The sequence below is a fragment of the Amblyraja radiata genome, chromosome 7 (genome assembly GCF_010909765.2).
Source record: "Amblyraja radiata isolate CabotCenter1 chromosome 7, sAmbRad1.1.pri, whole genome shotgun sequence".
Classification (NCBI taxonomy): domain Eukaryota; kingdom Metazoa; phylum Chordata; class Chondrichthyes; order Rajiformes; family Rajidae; genus Amblyraja; species Amblyraja radiata.
Genome location: NC_045962.1, coordinates 23,300,296 through 23,314,685, shown reverse-complemented (window position 1 = coordinate 23,314,685; position 14,390 = coordinate 23,300,296).

Here is a 14,390-nt window from a genome sequence, read left to right as displayed (position 1 = left end):
CAATTCGCAACTCTTCAAAACTTTCATCTCACATTTTCAGTTTTTTTCAACTCTAGCCTTTGTCCAACCATCTGGCGATCAAGAAGCCCTCTTCATTCTATTAACCAGTTATCTGCCATGCTTTTTCCTGTGCCTCTTCTCTCCCAACGTTCTTTCCCATCCCCACCCCGCCTCCCCACAAACAGTCTGAAGAAGGGTCTCGACCCAAATCGTCCCCTAACCATGTTTTCCGGAGATGCTGCCCACTGAGTTTCTCCAGCACTTTGTGTTTTTTTTTCGTAAACCAGCATCTGCAGGTTTCTTTGCTAATTGTGGTCAATGGTTCCAGTTGCAGAGGGGGGTTTGGGCCCAAGGTCCAGGACTTGGGAGATGAAGCTGACAACATGCCATGTGCCTGTTATCAACATCAAATATGAATAAAAATAGCTTGAGGGAATATTAACAGAAAGCAAATATTGCTATCCAATAATGGCAACTTTTTGTAAATAAGAATGTCAATGGAAGAAAAGCTATTCATTTATTCAAAATCAAATTTGAATAAATTACCAGTTTTGTAATTGACTTAATCATAGTCATACAGCATGGAAATAGACCCTTCTGCCCACCATGTTCATGCTTCATCAACCTTCCTGACAATGCTTTTCATGCATAGTTAATAATTAACTTTAAAACAAAAGCAAAAAGTGCTGGAAAGACTTAGGCAGGCCAGGTCACATCCATGGGACAAGAAAGGGATTCAATATTTCAGGTCAGAATTGAAAATAAATCAAAGAAGGGAGGGTGAGAGAGTGAGAGTGAGAGTGAGAGAGATGTTTCCGAGAGGGTACACGGGGGTGACCATAAGCTGCAAACAAAGTTAGCTGCTCAATAAGTGAATGGGAACACTGAAGGGTCTGAAGAAGGGTCCCAACCACCAACACCACCCATCCATTCCCTCCGGAGATACTGCCTGACCCTCTGAGTTACTCTAGCACTATGTGCTTTGCTCGTGAATGGGAGCAATTAGAAGGTGAGAATCTCACTGTCACCTAACGCAGCAGAAAAAAGTTAACATTCAGAATGTTGTCATCAGTAAAAAATGTTAATAATCAGCACACAAAAACAGATAGAAGACTCAATTTCTTGAACTTGGATTATATGAACTTTGAAAACAATCATACATGTTCTGCCTGTTACTAACCTCATGAAAATTAATCTAAGGAATGGTTTGAAGTCCTTGGGAAAGAAACGGCACAAAAATCTAGGTTACTTTGTTAGACTTGTTTATTTTAACGGGGTGAACTGATTCAATTTTACCTTTATCAATAGAACCATTGTATCAAGTGCTCTGCAGGTCAGAAGTTTAAAGTCGTGTGCTCACACTACTACCACTGCCAATTTTGGCTTTCATATCGTGTTGACAGAGACTTTCAGAAAAGTCGCATCATTATCTATTTTCATTCTTAGTATACCTATAAAAGTCTCATCTTATCTGTTGTACGTACGTTTGTATTTGTATCTTCCTCAAAACGCTACACGCTAGCTGAAATTTTAAATATTCTAACTCACATTCTTCCCGTCCACGCCATAATCAGGTTTGCTTCAAATTTCATGCTATATTTCACGTTATTGATGATTAAAGCTTTAAAAAAGCCAAATTTAACGTGATTTTTAGTTAAAATACTTCCCGCCAGCTTCCAATACATTTTGATACAAAGTTGCAAGACAGGAACACTCTGAACTTTTCACCTCAATGGGATATCACAGGGGGAGGGTCAATTGGTATTACAATTGGAACTGCTGTGGCAGGCAAAGGAAGTTCAATTGGAATTTTTTTCAAAGCCCACTGCTGAGAGAGGCAGGGGAGTGCTGGAATCTTACATTCGGGAACGGGTTGCGGTGCAATGTTGCGTTGGGGAACGGGTTGCGTTGGGGGACCAGGCCTTCCGTGTGACAGGGACCCAACGGGTCCCACTTGGTCGAGTTAGACATAAAATGCTGGAATAACTCAGTGGGACACATTTGGTCCTCATGTTGATAAACAGCAATAAAGAGATACGACTGATTGGCTCTAGCCCAAGTGGGAGGAGAGAAGTGAGTCAGTGCTGGGAAAACAGTTGAAAACTGAGGAATTTGGTTTGTAAATTGGTAAATCAGGCAATTTATCAGTCAATTTAAGCAAGACTGCTCTTTGCGAGCGGCAGTGAGTGAGCGGCCTTGTGAGTGAGTGCCCTGTGAGAAAAGTGTGAGTCTTTGGCTCGAGAGTCTTCGGCGAGGAGACGAAAGAAGGAAATGTCAGGCAAGCTGATTCAGTGCGATGCTTGCAGTATGTGGGAGGTCAAGGACACCGCTAGTGCCTCTGGCTGCTACAAATGCGAGAAGTGCATCCAGGTGGAGCTCCTGAAGGGCCGTGTTGGGGAACTGGAGAAGCAAGTGGATGACCTCCGGTTCGTCCGAGAAACGGAGTCGTTCCTCGACAATTCCTACAGTACGATTGTTACACCTAAGGTACTGGAACAGAGAAGGTGGGAGACAGTGAGAATGGGAGGGAAGCATGGAATGCCAACGTCCCCGGGTGTTGTACCTCTTGTGAACAGGTTCACCCACTTAGAAGCTGTCGGGACAGAAGAGGTGTTTACACTGGGCGACGGACTGGCTTGTGATGCGAATAGGGCTGTTGAGCCAAAACCAAAAAGGCCTAAGGCAGGCAACGCCATTGTAGTGGGAGACTCCATTGTGAGAGGTACCGACAGGGGTTTCTGCGGCAACAGACGGGATGCGAGGATGGTGTGCTGCCTTCCTGGTGCCAGGATCCAGGATGTCACGGACAGAGTGCAGAAAATCCTCAAGGGCGATGGTGAACATCCGGAAGTGGTAGTGCATGTCGGCACAAACGATGTCGGAAAGAAGGGGATGAATATTCTGCAGCGTGACTTTAGAGAGCTCGGAAAAATGCTGAAAAGCAGGACCTCCAGGGTTGTTATCTCTGGTTTGCTTCCAGTTCCTCGTGCTGGCGAGAGCAGGAACAGGGAGATACGGGACCTGAACGTGTGGCTGAGGAACTGGTGCACGGGGCAGGGATTTAGATATTTAGATCACTGGGATCTGTTTTGGGGTAAGGGGGAACTGTACAAAAGGGACGGATTGCATCTTAACAGGTGGGGGACCAGCATTCTGGCAGGCAGGTTTGCCACTGCTACACGGGTGGTTTTAAACTGAATAAGGGGGGTGGGGCGTCAAATGGGATAGTCGAGGATGGAGTTAAAGGGAAAGGGTTTCTTAAATGTGTGAGCGTAGAGACAGAGGGGTGTAAAATGAGGGTAGAAGCAATAGGTAGCAAGGTGAAAAGTAAAAGTGGCAGGCAGACAAAACTAGGACAAAAATCAGAAAGGGCCACTTTTGAACATAATTGTATAAGGGGTAAGAGTGTTGTAAAAACAAGCCTGAAGGCTTTGTGTCTCAATGCAAGGAGCATTCGCAATAAGGTGGATGAGTTGAATGTGCAGATAGCTATTAATGACTATGATATAGTTGGGATCACGGAGACATGGCTCCAGGGTGACCAAGGCTGGGAGCTGAACATCCAGGGATATTCAATATTCAGGAAGGATAGAGAGAAAGGAAAAGGAGGTGGGGTAGCGTTGCTGATTAGAGAGGAGATTAACGCAATGGAAAGGAAGGACATTAGTTTGGAGGATGTGGAATCGGTATGGGTAGAGCTGCGAAACACTAAGGGGCAGAAAACGCTGGTGGGTGTTGTGTACAGGCCACCTAACAGTAGTAGTGAAGTTGGGGATGGCATCAAACAGGAAATTAGAAATGCGTGCGACAAAGGCAAAACAGTTATAATGGGTGACTTCAATCTACATATAGATTGGGTGAATCAAATTGGCAGGGGTGCTGAGGAAGAGGATTTCTTGGAATGTATGCGGGATAGTTATCTAAATCAACATGTAGAGGAACCAACGAGAGAGCAGGCTATTTTAGACTGGGTATTGAGTAATGAGGAAGGGTTAGTTAGCAGTCTTGTTGTACGTGCCCCCTTGGGCAAGAGTGACCATAATATGGTTGAGTTCTTCATTAGGATGGAGAGTGACATTGTTAATTCAGAAACAATGGTTCTGAACTTAAAGAAAGGTAACTTTGAGGGTATGAGACGTGAATTGGCCAAGATTGACTGGCAATTAATTCTAAAAGGGTTGACGGTGGATATGCAATGGAAGACATTTAAAGACTGCATGGATGAACTACAAAAATTGTTCATCCCAGTTTGGCAAAAGAATAAATCAGGGAAGGTAGTGCATCCGTGGATAACAAGGAAAATCAGGGATAGTATCAAAGCGAAGGATGATGCGTACAAATTAGCCAGAAAAAGCAGCATACCGGAGGACTGGGAGAAATTCAGAGACCAGCAGAGGAGGACAAAGGGCTTAATTAGGAAAGGAAAAATAGATTATGAAAGAAAACTGGCAGGGAACATAAAAACTGACTGCAAAAGTTTTTATAGATATGTGAAAAGAAAGAGATTAGTTAAAACAAATGTAGGTCCCTTGCAGTCAGAAACAGGTGAGTTGATCATGGGGAACAAGGATATGGCGGACCAATTGAATAACTACTTTGGTTCCGTCTTCACTAAGGAAGACATAAATAATCTGCCAGAAATAGCAGGGGACCGTGGGTCAAAGGAGTTGGAGGAATTGAGTGAAATCCAGGTTAGCCGGGAAGTGGTGTTGGGTAAATTGAATGGATTAAAGGCCGATAAATCCCCAGGGCCAGATAGGCTGCATCCCAGAGTACTTAAGGAAGTAGCTCCAGAAATAGTGGATGCATTAGTAATAATCTTTCAAAACTCTTTAGATTCTGGAGTAGTTCCTGAGGATTGGCTGGTAGCAAAGGTAACCCCACTTTTTAAGAAGGGAGGGAGAGAGAAAACGGGGAATTACAGACCAGTTAGTCTAACATCGGAAGTGGGGAAACTGCTAGAGTCAGTTATTAAAGATGGGATAGCAGCACATTTGGAAAGTGGTGAAATCATTGGACAAAGTCAGCATGGATTTACAAAAGGTAAATCATGTCTGACGAATCTTATAGAATTCTTCGAGGATGTAACTAGTAGCGTTGATAGGGGAGAACCAGTGGATGTGGTGTATCTGGACTTCCAGAAGGCTTTCGACAAGGTCCCACATAAGAGATTAGTATACAAACTTAAAGCACACGGCATTGGGGGTTCAGTATTGATGTGGATAGAGAACTGGCTGGCAAACAGGAAGCAAAGAGTAGGAGTAAACGGGTCCTTTTCACAATGGCAGGCAGTGACTAGTGGGGTACCGCAAGGCTCAGTGCTGGGACCCCAGCTATTTACAATATATATTAATGATCTGGATGAGGGAATTGAAGGCAATATCTCCACGTTTGCGGATGACACTAAGCTGGGGGGCAGGGTTAGTTGTGAGGAGGATGCTAGGAGACTGCAAGGTGACTTGGATAGGCTGGGTGAGTGGGCAAATGTTTGGCTGATGCAGTATAATGTGGATAAATGTGAGGTTATCCATTTTGGTGGCAAAAACAGGAAAGCAGACTATTATCTAAATGGTGGCCGATTAGGAAAAGGGGAGATGCAGCGAGACCTGGGTGTCATGGTACACCAGTCATTGAAAGTAGGCATGCAGGTGCAGCAGGCAGTGAAGAAAGCGAATGGTATGTTAGCTTTCATAGCAAAAGGATTTGAGTATAGGAGCAGGGAGGTTCTACTGCAGTTGTACAGGGTCTTGGTGAGACTACACCTGGAGTATTGTGTACAGTTTTGGTCTCCAAATCTGAGGAAGGACATTATTGCCATAGAGGGAGTGCAGAGAAGGTTCACCAGACTGATTCCTGGGATGTCAGGACTGTCTTATGAAGAAAGACTGGATAGACTTGGTTTATACTCTCTAGAATTTAGGAGATTGAGAGGGGATCTTATAGAAACTTACAAAATTCTTAAGGGGTTGGACAGGCTAGATGCAGGAAGATTGCTCCCGATGTTGGGGAAGTCCAGGACAAGGGGTCACAGCTTAAGGATAAGGGGGAAATCCTTTAAAACCGAGATGAGAAGAACTTTTTTCACACAGAGAGTGGTGAATCTCTGGAACTCTCTGCCACAGAGGGTAGTCGAGGCCAGTTCATTGGCTATATTTAAGAGGGAGTTAGATGTGGCCCTTGTGGCTAAGGGGATCAGAGGGTATGGAGAGAAGGCAGGTACGGGATACTGAGTTGGATGATCAGCCATGATCATATTGAATGGCGGTGCAGGCTCGAAGGGCCGAATGGCCTACTCCTGCACCTAACCTATGTTTCTATGTTTCTATATTTAGAACATCATTAAAAGAAAGAGAACACTGGTGAGCTTACTAATCGCAAAGGGACTGGCAGGCCAAGGAAGACCTCCACAACTGATGACAGAAGAATTCTCCCTATAATAAAGAAAAATCCCCAAACACCTGTTTGACAGATCAGAAACACTCTTCAGGATTCAGGTGTGGAATTGTCAATGACCATTGTCCGCAGAAGACTTCATGAACAGAAATACAGAGGCCACACTGCAAGATGCAAACTGGTTAGCCAAGAAGTACCTAAAAGAGCAACCAAAGTTCTGGAAAAAGACCTTGTGGACAGATGAGGCGAAGATTAACATATATCAGAGTGATGACAAGATCAATCTATGGAGGAGAGAAGGAACTGCCCAAGATCCAAAGCATACCACCTCATCCGTGAAACACGGTGGTGGGGGTGTTATGGCCTGGGCATGTATGGCTGCTGAAGGTACTGGCTCACTTATCTTCATTGATGATACAACTGCTGAAGGTAGTAGCATAATGAATTCTGAAGTGAATAGACATATAGAACTGCTGAAGGTAGTAGACATATCCTATCTGCTCAAGTTCAAACAAATGCTTCAAAACTCATTGGCCGGCGGTTCATTCTACAGCAAGACAATGATCCCAAACATACTGTTAAAGCAACAAAGGAGTTTTTCAAAGCCAAAAAATGGCCAATTCTTGAGTGGCCAAGTAAATCACCTGATCTGAACCCAATTGAGCATGCCTTTTATATGCTGAAGAGAAAACTGAAGGGGACTAGCCCCCCAACAAGCTTAAGCTAAAGATGGCTGCAATACAGGCCTGGCAGAGCATCACCAGAGAAGACACCCAGCAACTGGTGATGTCCTTGAATCGCAGTCTTCAAGCAGTCATTGCATGCAAAGAATATGCAACAAAATACTAAACATGACTACTTTCATTTACATGACATTGCTGTGTCCCAAACATTATGGTGACCTGAAATGGGGGGACTATGTATAAACACTGCTGTAATTTCTACATGGTGAAACCAAAATGTATAAAAATACCCTTTATTAAAATCTGAAAAATGTGCACTTTAACCACATGTGATTTTTTCTATTACAAATCTCAAATTGGGGAGTACAGAGGCAAATACTGCAAATAGATGATGGGTCTTTGTCCCAAACATTATGGAGGGCACTGTAGGCGAGAACGAAAGTTGGTGTGACTTGGGTGGGGGTGTGATGGAAGGAGAGGGAATGCAGTGGTTACTGGAAGTTAGAGAAATTAATTTTCATACCACTGGGTTGTAAGCTGCCCAAGCAAAATATGAGATGCTGTTCCTCCAATCTGCGTTTATCCTCACTCTGACAATGGAGGAGTCCTAGGACAGTGTGGGAATGGGAAGGGGAATTAAAGTGTTTAGCAACCTGGTATTCAAGGCTTATGGGAACAGACAGGAAGTGGAGTTGAATTCAAGATCATAGCATCTTCCTTTCAGGGAATAATGTAGGGCAAATGATTGAGGTGTCGTTGGGAGCACTTTGGGACTAGTTATCATAATTTAATTAGTTTTACAGTAGTTATGGAGAAGGAAAGGAAGGCACACAGTTGTCCTAAATTGGGGCAAGGTCAAATTGGAGGCTTTTGGCATGAATTTGCAGAGGTCAAGTTTGGAAAATCTGTTCGCAGTAAGGAGACGGTTGGTATGTGGGAGGCTTTCAAAAGTGTCATAGGCAAATTTCATGGGTGGTATGTTCCTGTCAGGGTGAAGGACAAAGTTGTGTAAGTAGGAACTGCAGGTGCTGGGTTATACCGAAGATGGATACAAAATTGTGGAGTAACTCAGTGGGTCAGGCAGCATCTCTGGAGAAAAGGAATAGGACGTTTCTGGTCGAGACCCTTCATCATAGAATCATAGAATCATAGAAAGTAGGTGCGAGAGTAGACCATCAGGTCCGTCGAGCCCGCACCGCCATTCACTCATGGCTGAACACTAAACAGACACACTTACCCACAAACAGTAGACACAAGACACAGAACACAAGACACTACCCTCCCCTCTATACCGCTATCACCCCTCTCCACCCCAAGAACCGCGTGATCTCCTGGGGGAGGCAAAAAACCGGATAAAAACCCAGGTCCAATTCGGGAAAAAAATCCGGGAAATTCCTCTCCGACCCCAATCCAGGCGATCGACACTTGTCCAGGAGATCACTCAGGTCTACTATACTAACCATACCTAGGTCCATATCCCTGCCCTCTCCCCGTAGCCCCTTATCCCCTTGGCAGCTAAAAAACCATCTATTTTTGACTTAAATAAATTTAACGTTTCTGCTTCCACTGCTCCCTGGGGCAGTGAACTCCACAAACTAACCACCCTCTGGGTGAAGAAGTTCTTCCTCATCTCAGTTTTAAAAGAGCCCCCCCTCACTCTGCAACTATGTCCCCTAGTTCTAGCCTCCCCGATCATCGGGAACATCCTCGGTGCATCCACCCGATCAAGGCCCCTCACGATCTCATACGTTTCAATGAGATCGCCCCTCATTCTTCTAAACTCCAAAGAGTAGAGTCCCAGCTTACTTAACCTTTCCTCATATGTCAATCCCCTCATTGCAGGAATTAATCTTGTAAACCTTCGCTGCACTGCCTCCAGGGCTAGTACATCCTTTCTTAAGTATGGACCCCAGAACTGTACACAGTATTCCAAATGTGGTCTCACTAATACCGTGTACAGCGCATTTAGATAAAGCACTTTCAGATGATTTTTACTACCCTTCCTTCCGTTTTTGCCCCTTTTACATCTAGAGCTTTATCTTCACACATTCTGGATCCTCCTGTCACATTTTGATTTTCCGCTTCCCATCAGACTGGTCCTAAAGCCAGAGGACATGAGGAATCACAGAGGGGGTGTGGCAGAACTCTCGTTGGAGAGAGGAGGAGAACTTTTTCAAAGTCGGCATACCTTGAGGAGATTTTGCAGTGGAGCAGATAAAATGTGTTAGAAGGAACTGCAGATGCTGGTTTACACTGAAGAAAGACACAAAATGCTGGAGTAACAGCATTTGGTGTCCATCTTTGAAGGACAAAGCTGGCAAGAGTAGACCTAATGGGCCAAATGGCCTAATTCTGCTCCTATGTCTTATGGTCTAATGATTTAAACAGTCAGGAGCAAATACCTCCTTGAGTATTTGAAGTGTAGTACATTTACGAAGGCAATCAAGAGGGCAAAAAGAGGACATGAAACTGAGCTGGCGGGCATGGTAAAGGAAAATCCCAAGAGATTCTACCAGTAAATTAAGAGTACAGGGTGTCTCGGGAAGGAACAAACCCCCTTAAAGATTAGCATGGCTGTTTTTGTGTCGAACCACAGGAGATGGGGCAGATATTAAATGAATACCTCTGATCAGTTTTTGCTGGGTTCATTTCAGAGGGCTGTGGGTCAAATGCAGGCAAATGGGGTTAAGTCAAGCAGCACTCCTCCACAAGCATTAATCACATTTTCCATCCAATGCAACCCACCTATCTTTGCTGTATCACTTTCAGGTATCCTGACAGAAATTATTTTCCTTTCTTTTGTACTTTCTCGCAATGCCTTACTTTTATTTCTGGATGCCTCTGCCAACTGTTCAAGAAATGGCATCAAAGTGGCATCATGTATGCAACATCCATTTCCACATCACAAATGAAACCACCATGGACTCAACTATTGGAAGCTTGAAATGATCCATGTATTGTACGAGCTGCTGCAGCTTTCAGCCTAACTTGGCTTATTAAAGGTTGCACTCGGATGCCATTACTCCTGAGGTATATGTGACATGTGCTTTTGAGCCAAAATAGATATATTAGGCAATATCAGCACTGTGCAGAAATCCCAGCTTGGGGTGTCACATAGCCTTAGACAGGATGCTGACATTCATCCATCATCGACAAATACAAATCACCCCAATTGACAGGAAAATCCTTTTAATTAAGCCTCAATTAAAGTACTGTATTGTGAATGATATACATTGTTTGTTTAAATAATATTAGGTCAATATGTAAATCATCTTCGTCCACTGGCTTTCCTTTATGCCATTGTGCAGTTATTTTCTCATGAAACCACAGTTAACTCAAAAAGCCCATCAGATGAGATTAATTTACAATAATCCCTTCTTTTATTAGCCTGTTGTTAACTACTTTGAGGGAAATAATTCAACGTAAAAATAATGAAAATAAAAATGCCTCAGAGGGTGATTTTGTTGCTAACAAATTAAACAGATGTTTAAATATCCTTCTGCGCTCCTTGTTCACATAGAATTTAACAATATTTTTCCGTACTTAATGCCAAAAGCATTCCAACATTGGGCTATGTAAATAAAGATGAAAAAATATCATGTACTCGATATGTGGTCTAACTAGTGTTTTATAGCGTAATTTCACTGCTCTCATATAAAATGTCGAACAGTAAAGCAAGGCTCTTCAACCATGTTATCTGAGGACAGCAAAGGCTAAGAGACTGCAGATGCTAGAATCTGGAACAAAGGCAGAACACTGGAAGAGTTCAATGGGTCAAGCAGCATCTGTGGAGGCAAATTATGTTTTGGGTCAAAGCCAACAACAGGATTGAGTGGGAGGTGGAAGGATTGCAAGTATATGGTGTTACGGGGGGAGGGGACAGATACTGTTGGGTGATCAGTGGAACCAGATGGGGATGGGATGTTGGGCAGATGGAACCAGGTGGGTGAGCAAGGAGGAGTAAGGAATGGGAGAGGTGAACAAGAGGAGAACAAATCCAGGTGAATAGGTAATTGTTCGTGAAGAAAGGACCAGGGATGTAGGTACCATTGGGATGTAAGCTTCCCAAGTGGAATATGAGATGCTGTTCTACCATCATGGCATTTGAAATGGCTGAAGGCAATCAGTTTTACGTGAGAGTGAGAAGTAGGAAGAGTTAAGATGACACGCTAAGAGTTAAAATGATAAGCTTGAGATGCCCAATGTGGGGAGAGCGAGTGAGGGGACCAGAGAGTCACAAAGAGTGTGGTTCCTGAAGAAAGCAGAAAGGGGGGAGACATGAGAGGTGGGAGAGGAGAAGATGTAACTAATGATGGGATTACGATGGAACTGACGGGATAGGCGAAGAATGATCAGCTGGTTGGGAATGGCGGTGGGGTGAGGGATGAAGACCATGGGTACACCATCACTGTTCTCTCTGGGATGGGCAGGCATTTAGGAAATGGAGGGAATGTGTGTGAGAGATGAACTATGCAGGGGGGAAGTCAAGTTTCTGGACAATGGAGGATACCTGATTTTCATTTTTTGTTGTTAATTATCCCCACATGGTTTCATCTGTCCATTATACTCTCCCCATAATATTGGGGAGAGTCTCAATCCCATAATATTGCTGTGTAGTGACAATCCTTTCCCTTGGTCCTTGACGCAAAACATCAACATTTATCTTTTGCTTCCACAAGTGTTGCTTGATGTGCTGAGTTCTTCCAGCATTCACTTTCTGACCTAAAGACTAAACTGCCTACAGTCCAGGGACATGTGGACACTCTTCCCAGGCCACTGTTAGTCATATAGTCACAGAGTGATACACCATGGATACATCAACTGTGTCTTTGGTGACTATCGAGCATCTGTCTACACCAATCCTATGCTATTCCCATTTTATTCTCCTCATCATCAACTTCCTCAAGATTATACTTACACAGTAGAGACAATTTACAGTAGGCAACTAGCTTAGCAACCTACAAGCCTCTAGGATTTGTTTAGTTTAATTTAGAGATGCAGCGCGGAAACAGGCCCTTCGGCCAACCGGGTCCACGTCCACCAGCGATCCCCGCACATTAATACTATCCTACACCCACTAGGGACAATTTTTACATTTACCAAGCCAATTAACCTACAAACTTGTACGTCTTTGGAATGTGGGAGGAAACCGAAGATCTCAGAGAAAACCCACGCAGGTCACAGGGTACAAACGCCGTACAGACAGCACCCGTGGTCGGGATCGAACCTGGGTCTCCAGCGCTGCATTCACTGTAAAAGCAGCAACTCTACTGCTGCACCACCATGACCGCCCATTTGGGAGAAAACTGAACCATTTGGAAGAATCTCCAAGATCACAGGGAAAACACAAAATTCACACAGACAATACCAATCAAATCTGGATCACCAGAACGGTGAAGCAGCATAGAATGTAAAACATAGAAAAGTATCACCCATGAACAGGTCCTTCCGTCCACAGTGTCTGAGCTGAACATAATGCTAAAATAAACTAATCTCATCTGCCTGCACATAATCCATATCCCTCCATTATCTGTGTGTCCATAGCCGCTTAAAACCTACTACCATATCTGCCTCCACCACCACCCCTGGCAGCGTGTTCCAGAGACCCTCCAGCCCCTATGTAAAATACGAGCCCTACAAATCTCCTTTAAACTTTGCCTCTCTCGCCTTTAAGCTCTGCTCTCTAGTCTGACATTTCCACCCTGGGAAAAGGTTCTGACTGTCTACCCCATCTAGTACAGCAGCTCTATTTGCTGCATTACTGAACCGTCCGCTGCTCCTCCACATTTTTTAATATTTTACTGCTCTTCAAATATCAAGATGAAGCGCCAATTTGTCATAGGCACGGAATTAAATTTCTGCTCGCTGCAAGTTTACGGGTGCAATAGATACAACCACCATTAAAAAAGTAAACATACAACCAATTACCAGTTATCAGTTGCATGATAATGCAAAAGGCAAAGTACATAGAGCTAAAAATCCTACTGGTGCAAAGTCCGCAGTTACTCAGTGCTGTGACAGGTACTGGTTGGCGTTGGTTAATGGGAAGAAACAGTTTGTGAATCTGTAGGTGATAGTTCTCAGTCTCCTATACTTTGTTCCCTATGATTGCAGTGAAAAGAGAGTATGACTAGGGCGGTGTGGGGCTTTAATGACATTAGCTGCCTTCTTGAGGCAAGGCTTCCTGTAGATCGTCTTGCTGCTAGGGTGGTTTAGTTTAGTTTAGAGATACAGAGTGGAAACAGGCCCTTCGGCCCACCGAGTCAGCACCAACCAGCGATCCCTGCACATTAACACCATTCTACACACTCTAGGGACAATTTACACATACACCAAGCCAATTAACCCACATCCCTGTACGTCTTTGGAGTGTGGGAGGAAACGGAAGGTCTCGGGGAAAACACACGAGGTCACGGGGAGAACGTACAAACTCTGTACAGGCAGCAGCCATAGTCAGGATCGAACTCGGGTCTCCAATGCTGCATGACTGGTCTATCTCCACCACTTCTGCAGTCTCCTTCGTTCTTGAGTCTTCACATTTTCAAACCAGGCCAGGATGCAACCAGTTAGTATGCTAGTATGTAACTAGCTACCGTAACTCATAGACATTTTTTTAGAGTATTGGATGACATGTCAAATCTCCTCAAACTCTGGGGAAGTAGAGAAGTGAATCACCGTTCTATGTGACACATCAATGTTCTGGGCCCTGGCACAGATCACTGGTGATGTGAATGCCCAGGACCTTGAAGATGTTGTCTCTCCACCATCATCCTACCAATGAAGACAGGTTCATGATCCCTTGGCTTTCCCTTTCTAGGCTGTGTAAGAAAGGATGAATATTCTGGGGGGTTTTTCTCCCAAGAAAAGTAAGCTGCAGGGTGACCTTGTAAAAGTCTTTAATATTATAAAAAAGGCTTTTATAAAGTGGATACAAAGAAAATGCTTTCACCCATGGAAAGGAGAATAACTAGGTATCGGCAATATTTGATAATTGTCAAGAAATACAATGGGAAATCTGGAACCGATGATAAAATTGAATTTGTTTCCATGTGGAGACATTAAAATAAAAAGCACAGACACATGACAGGAGGAAGTTGGATGAGTATGAAGGAGAAGGAATCGAGAGCTATACTGATAGATCTAGATGGAAAAAAGGTGGGAAGAAAGCATAGTGGAGCATAATCACCGATATAGATTGGTTGGGTAAATGGTCTGTTTCTCTGCTGTAAATCCTGTGCAGTTCTTATTATTTCATACCTCTCTCCCTCTCTCCCCCCTCTCTCTCTCTCTCTCTCTCTCTCTCTCTCTCTCTCT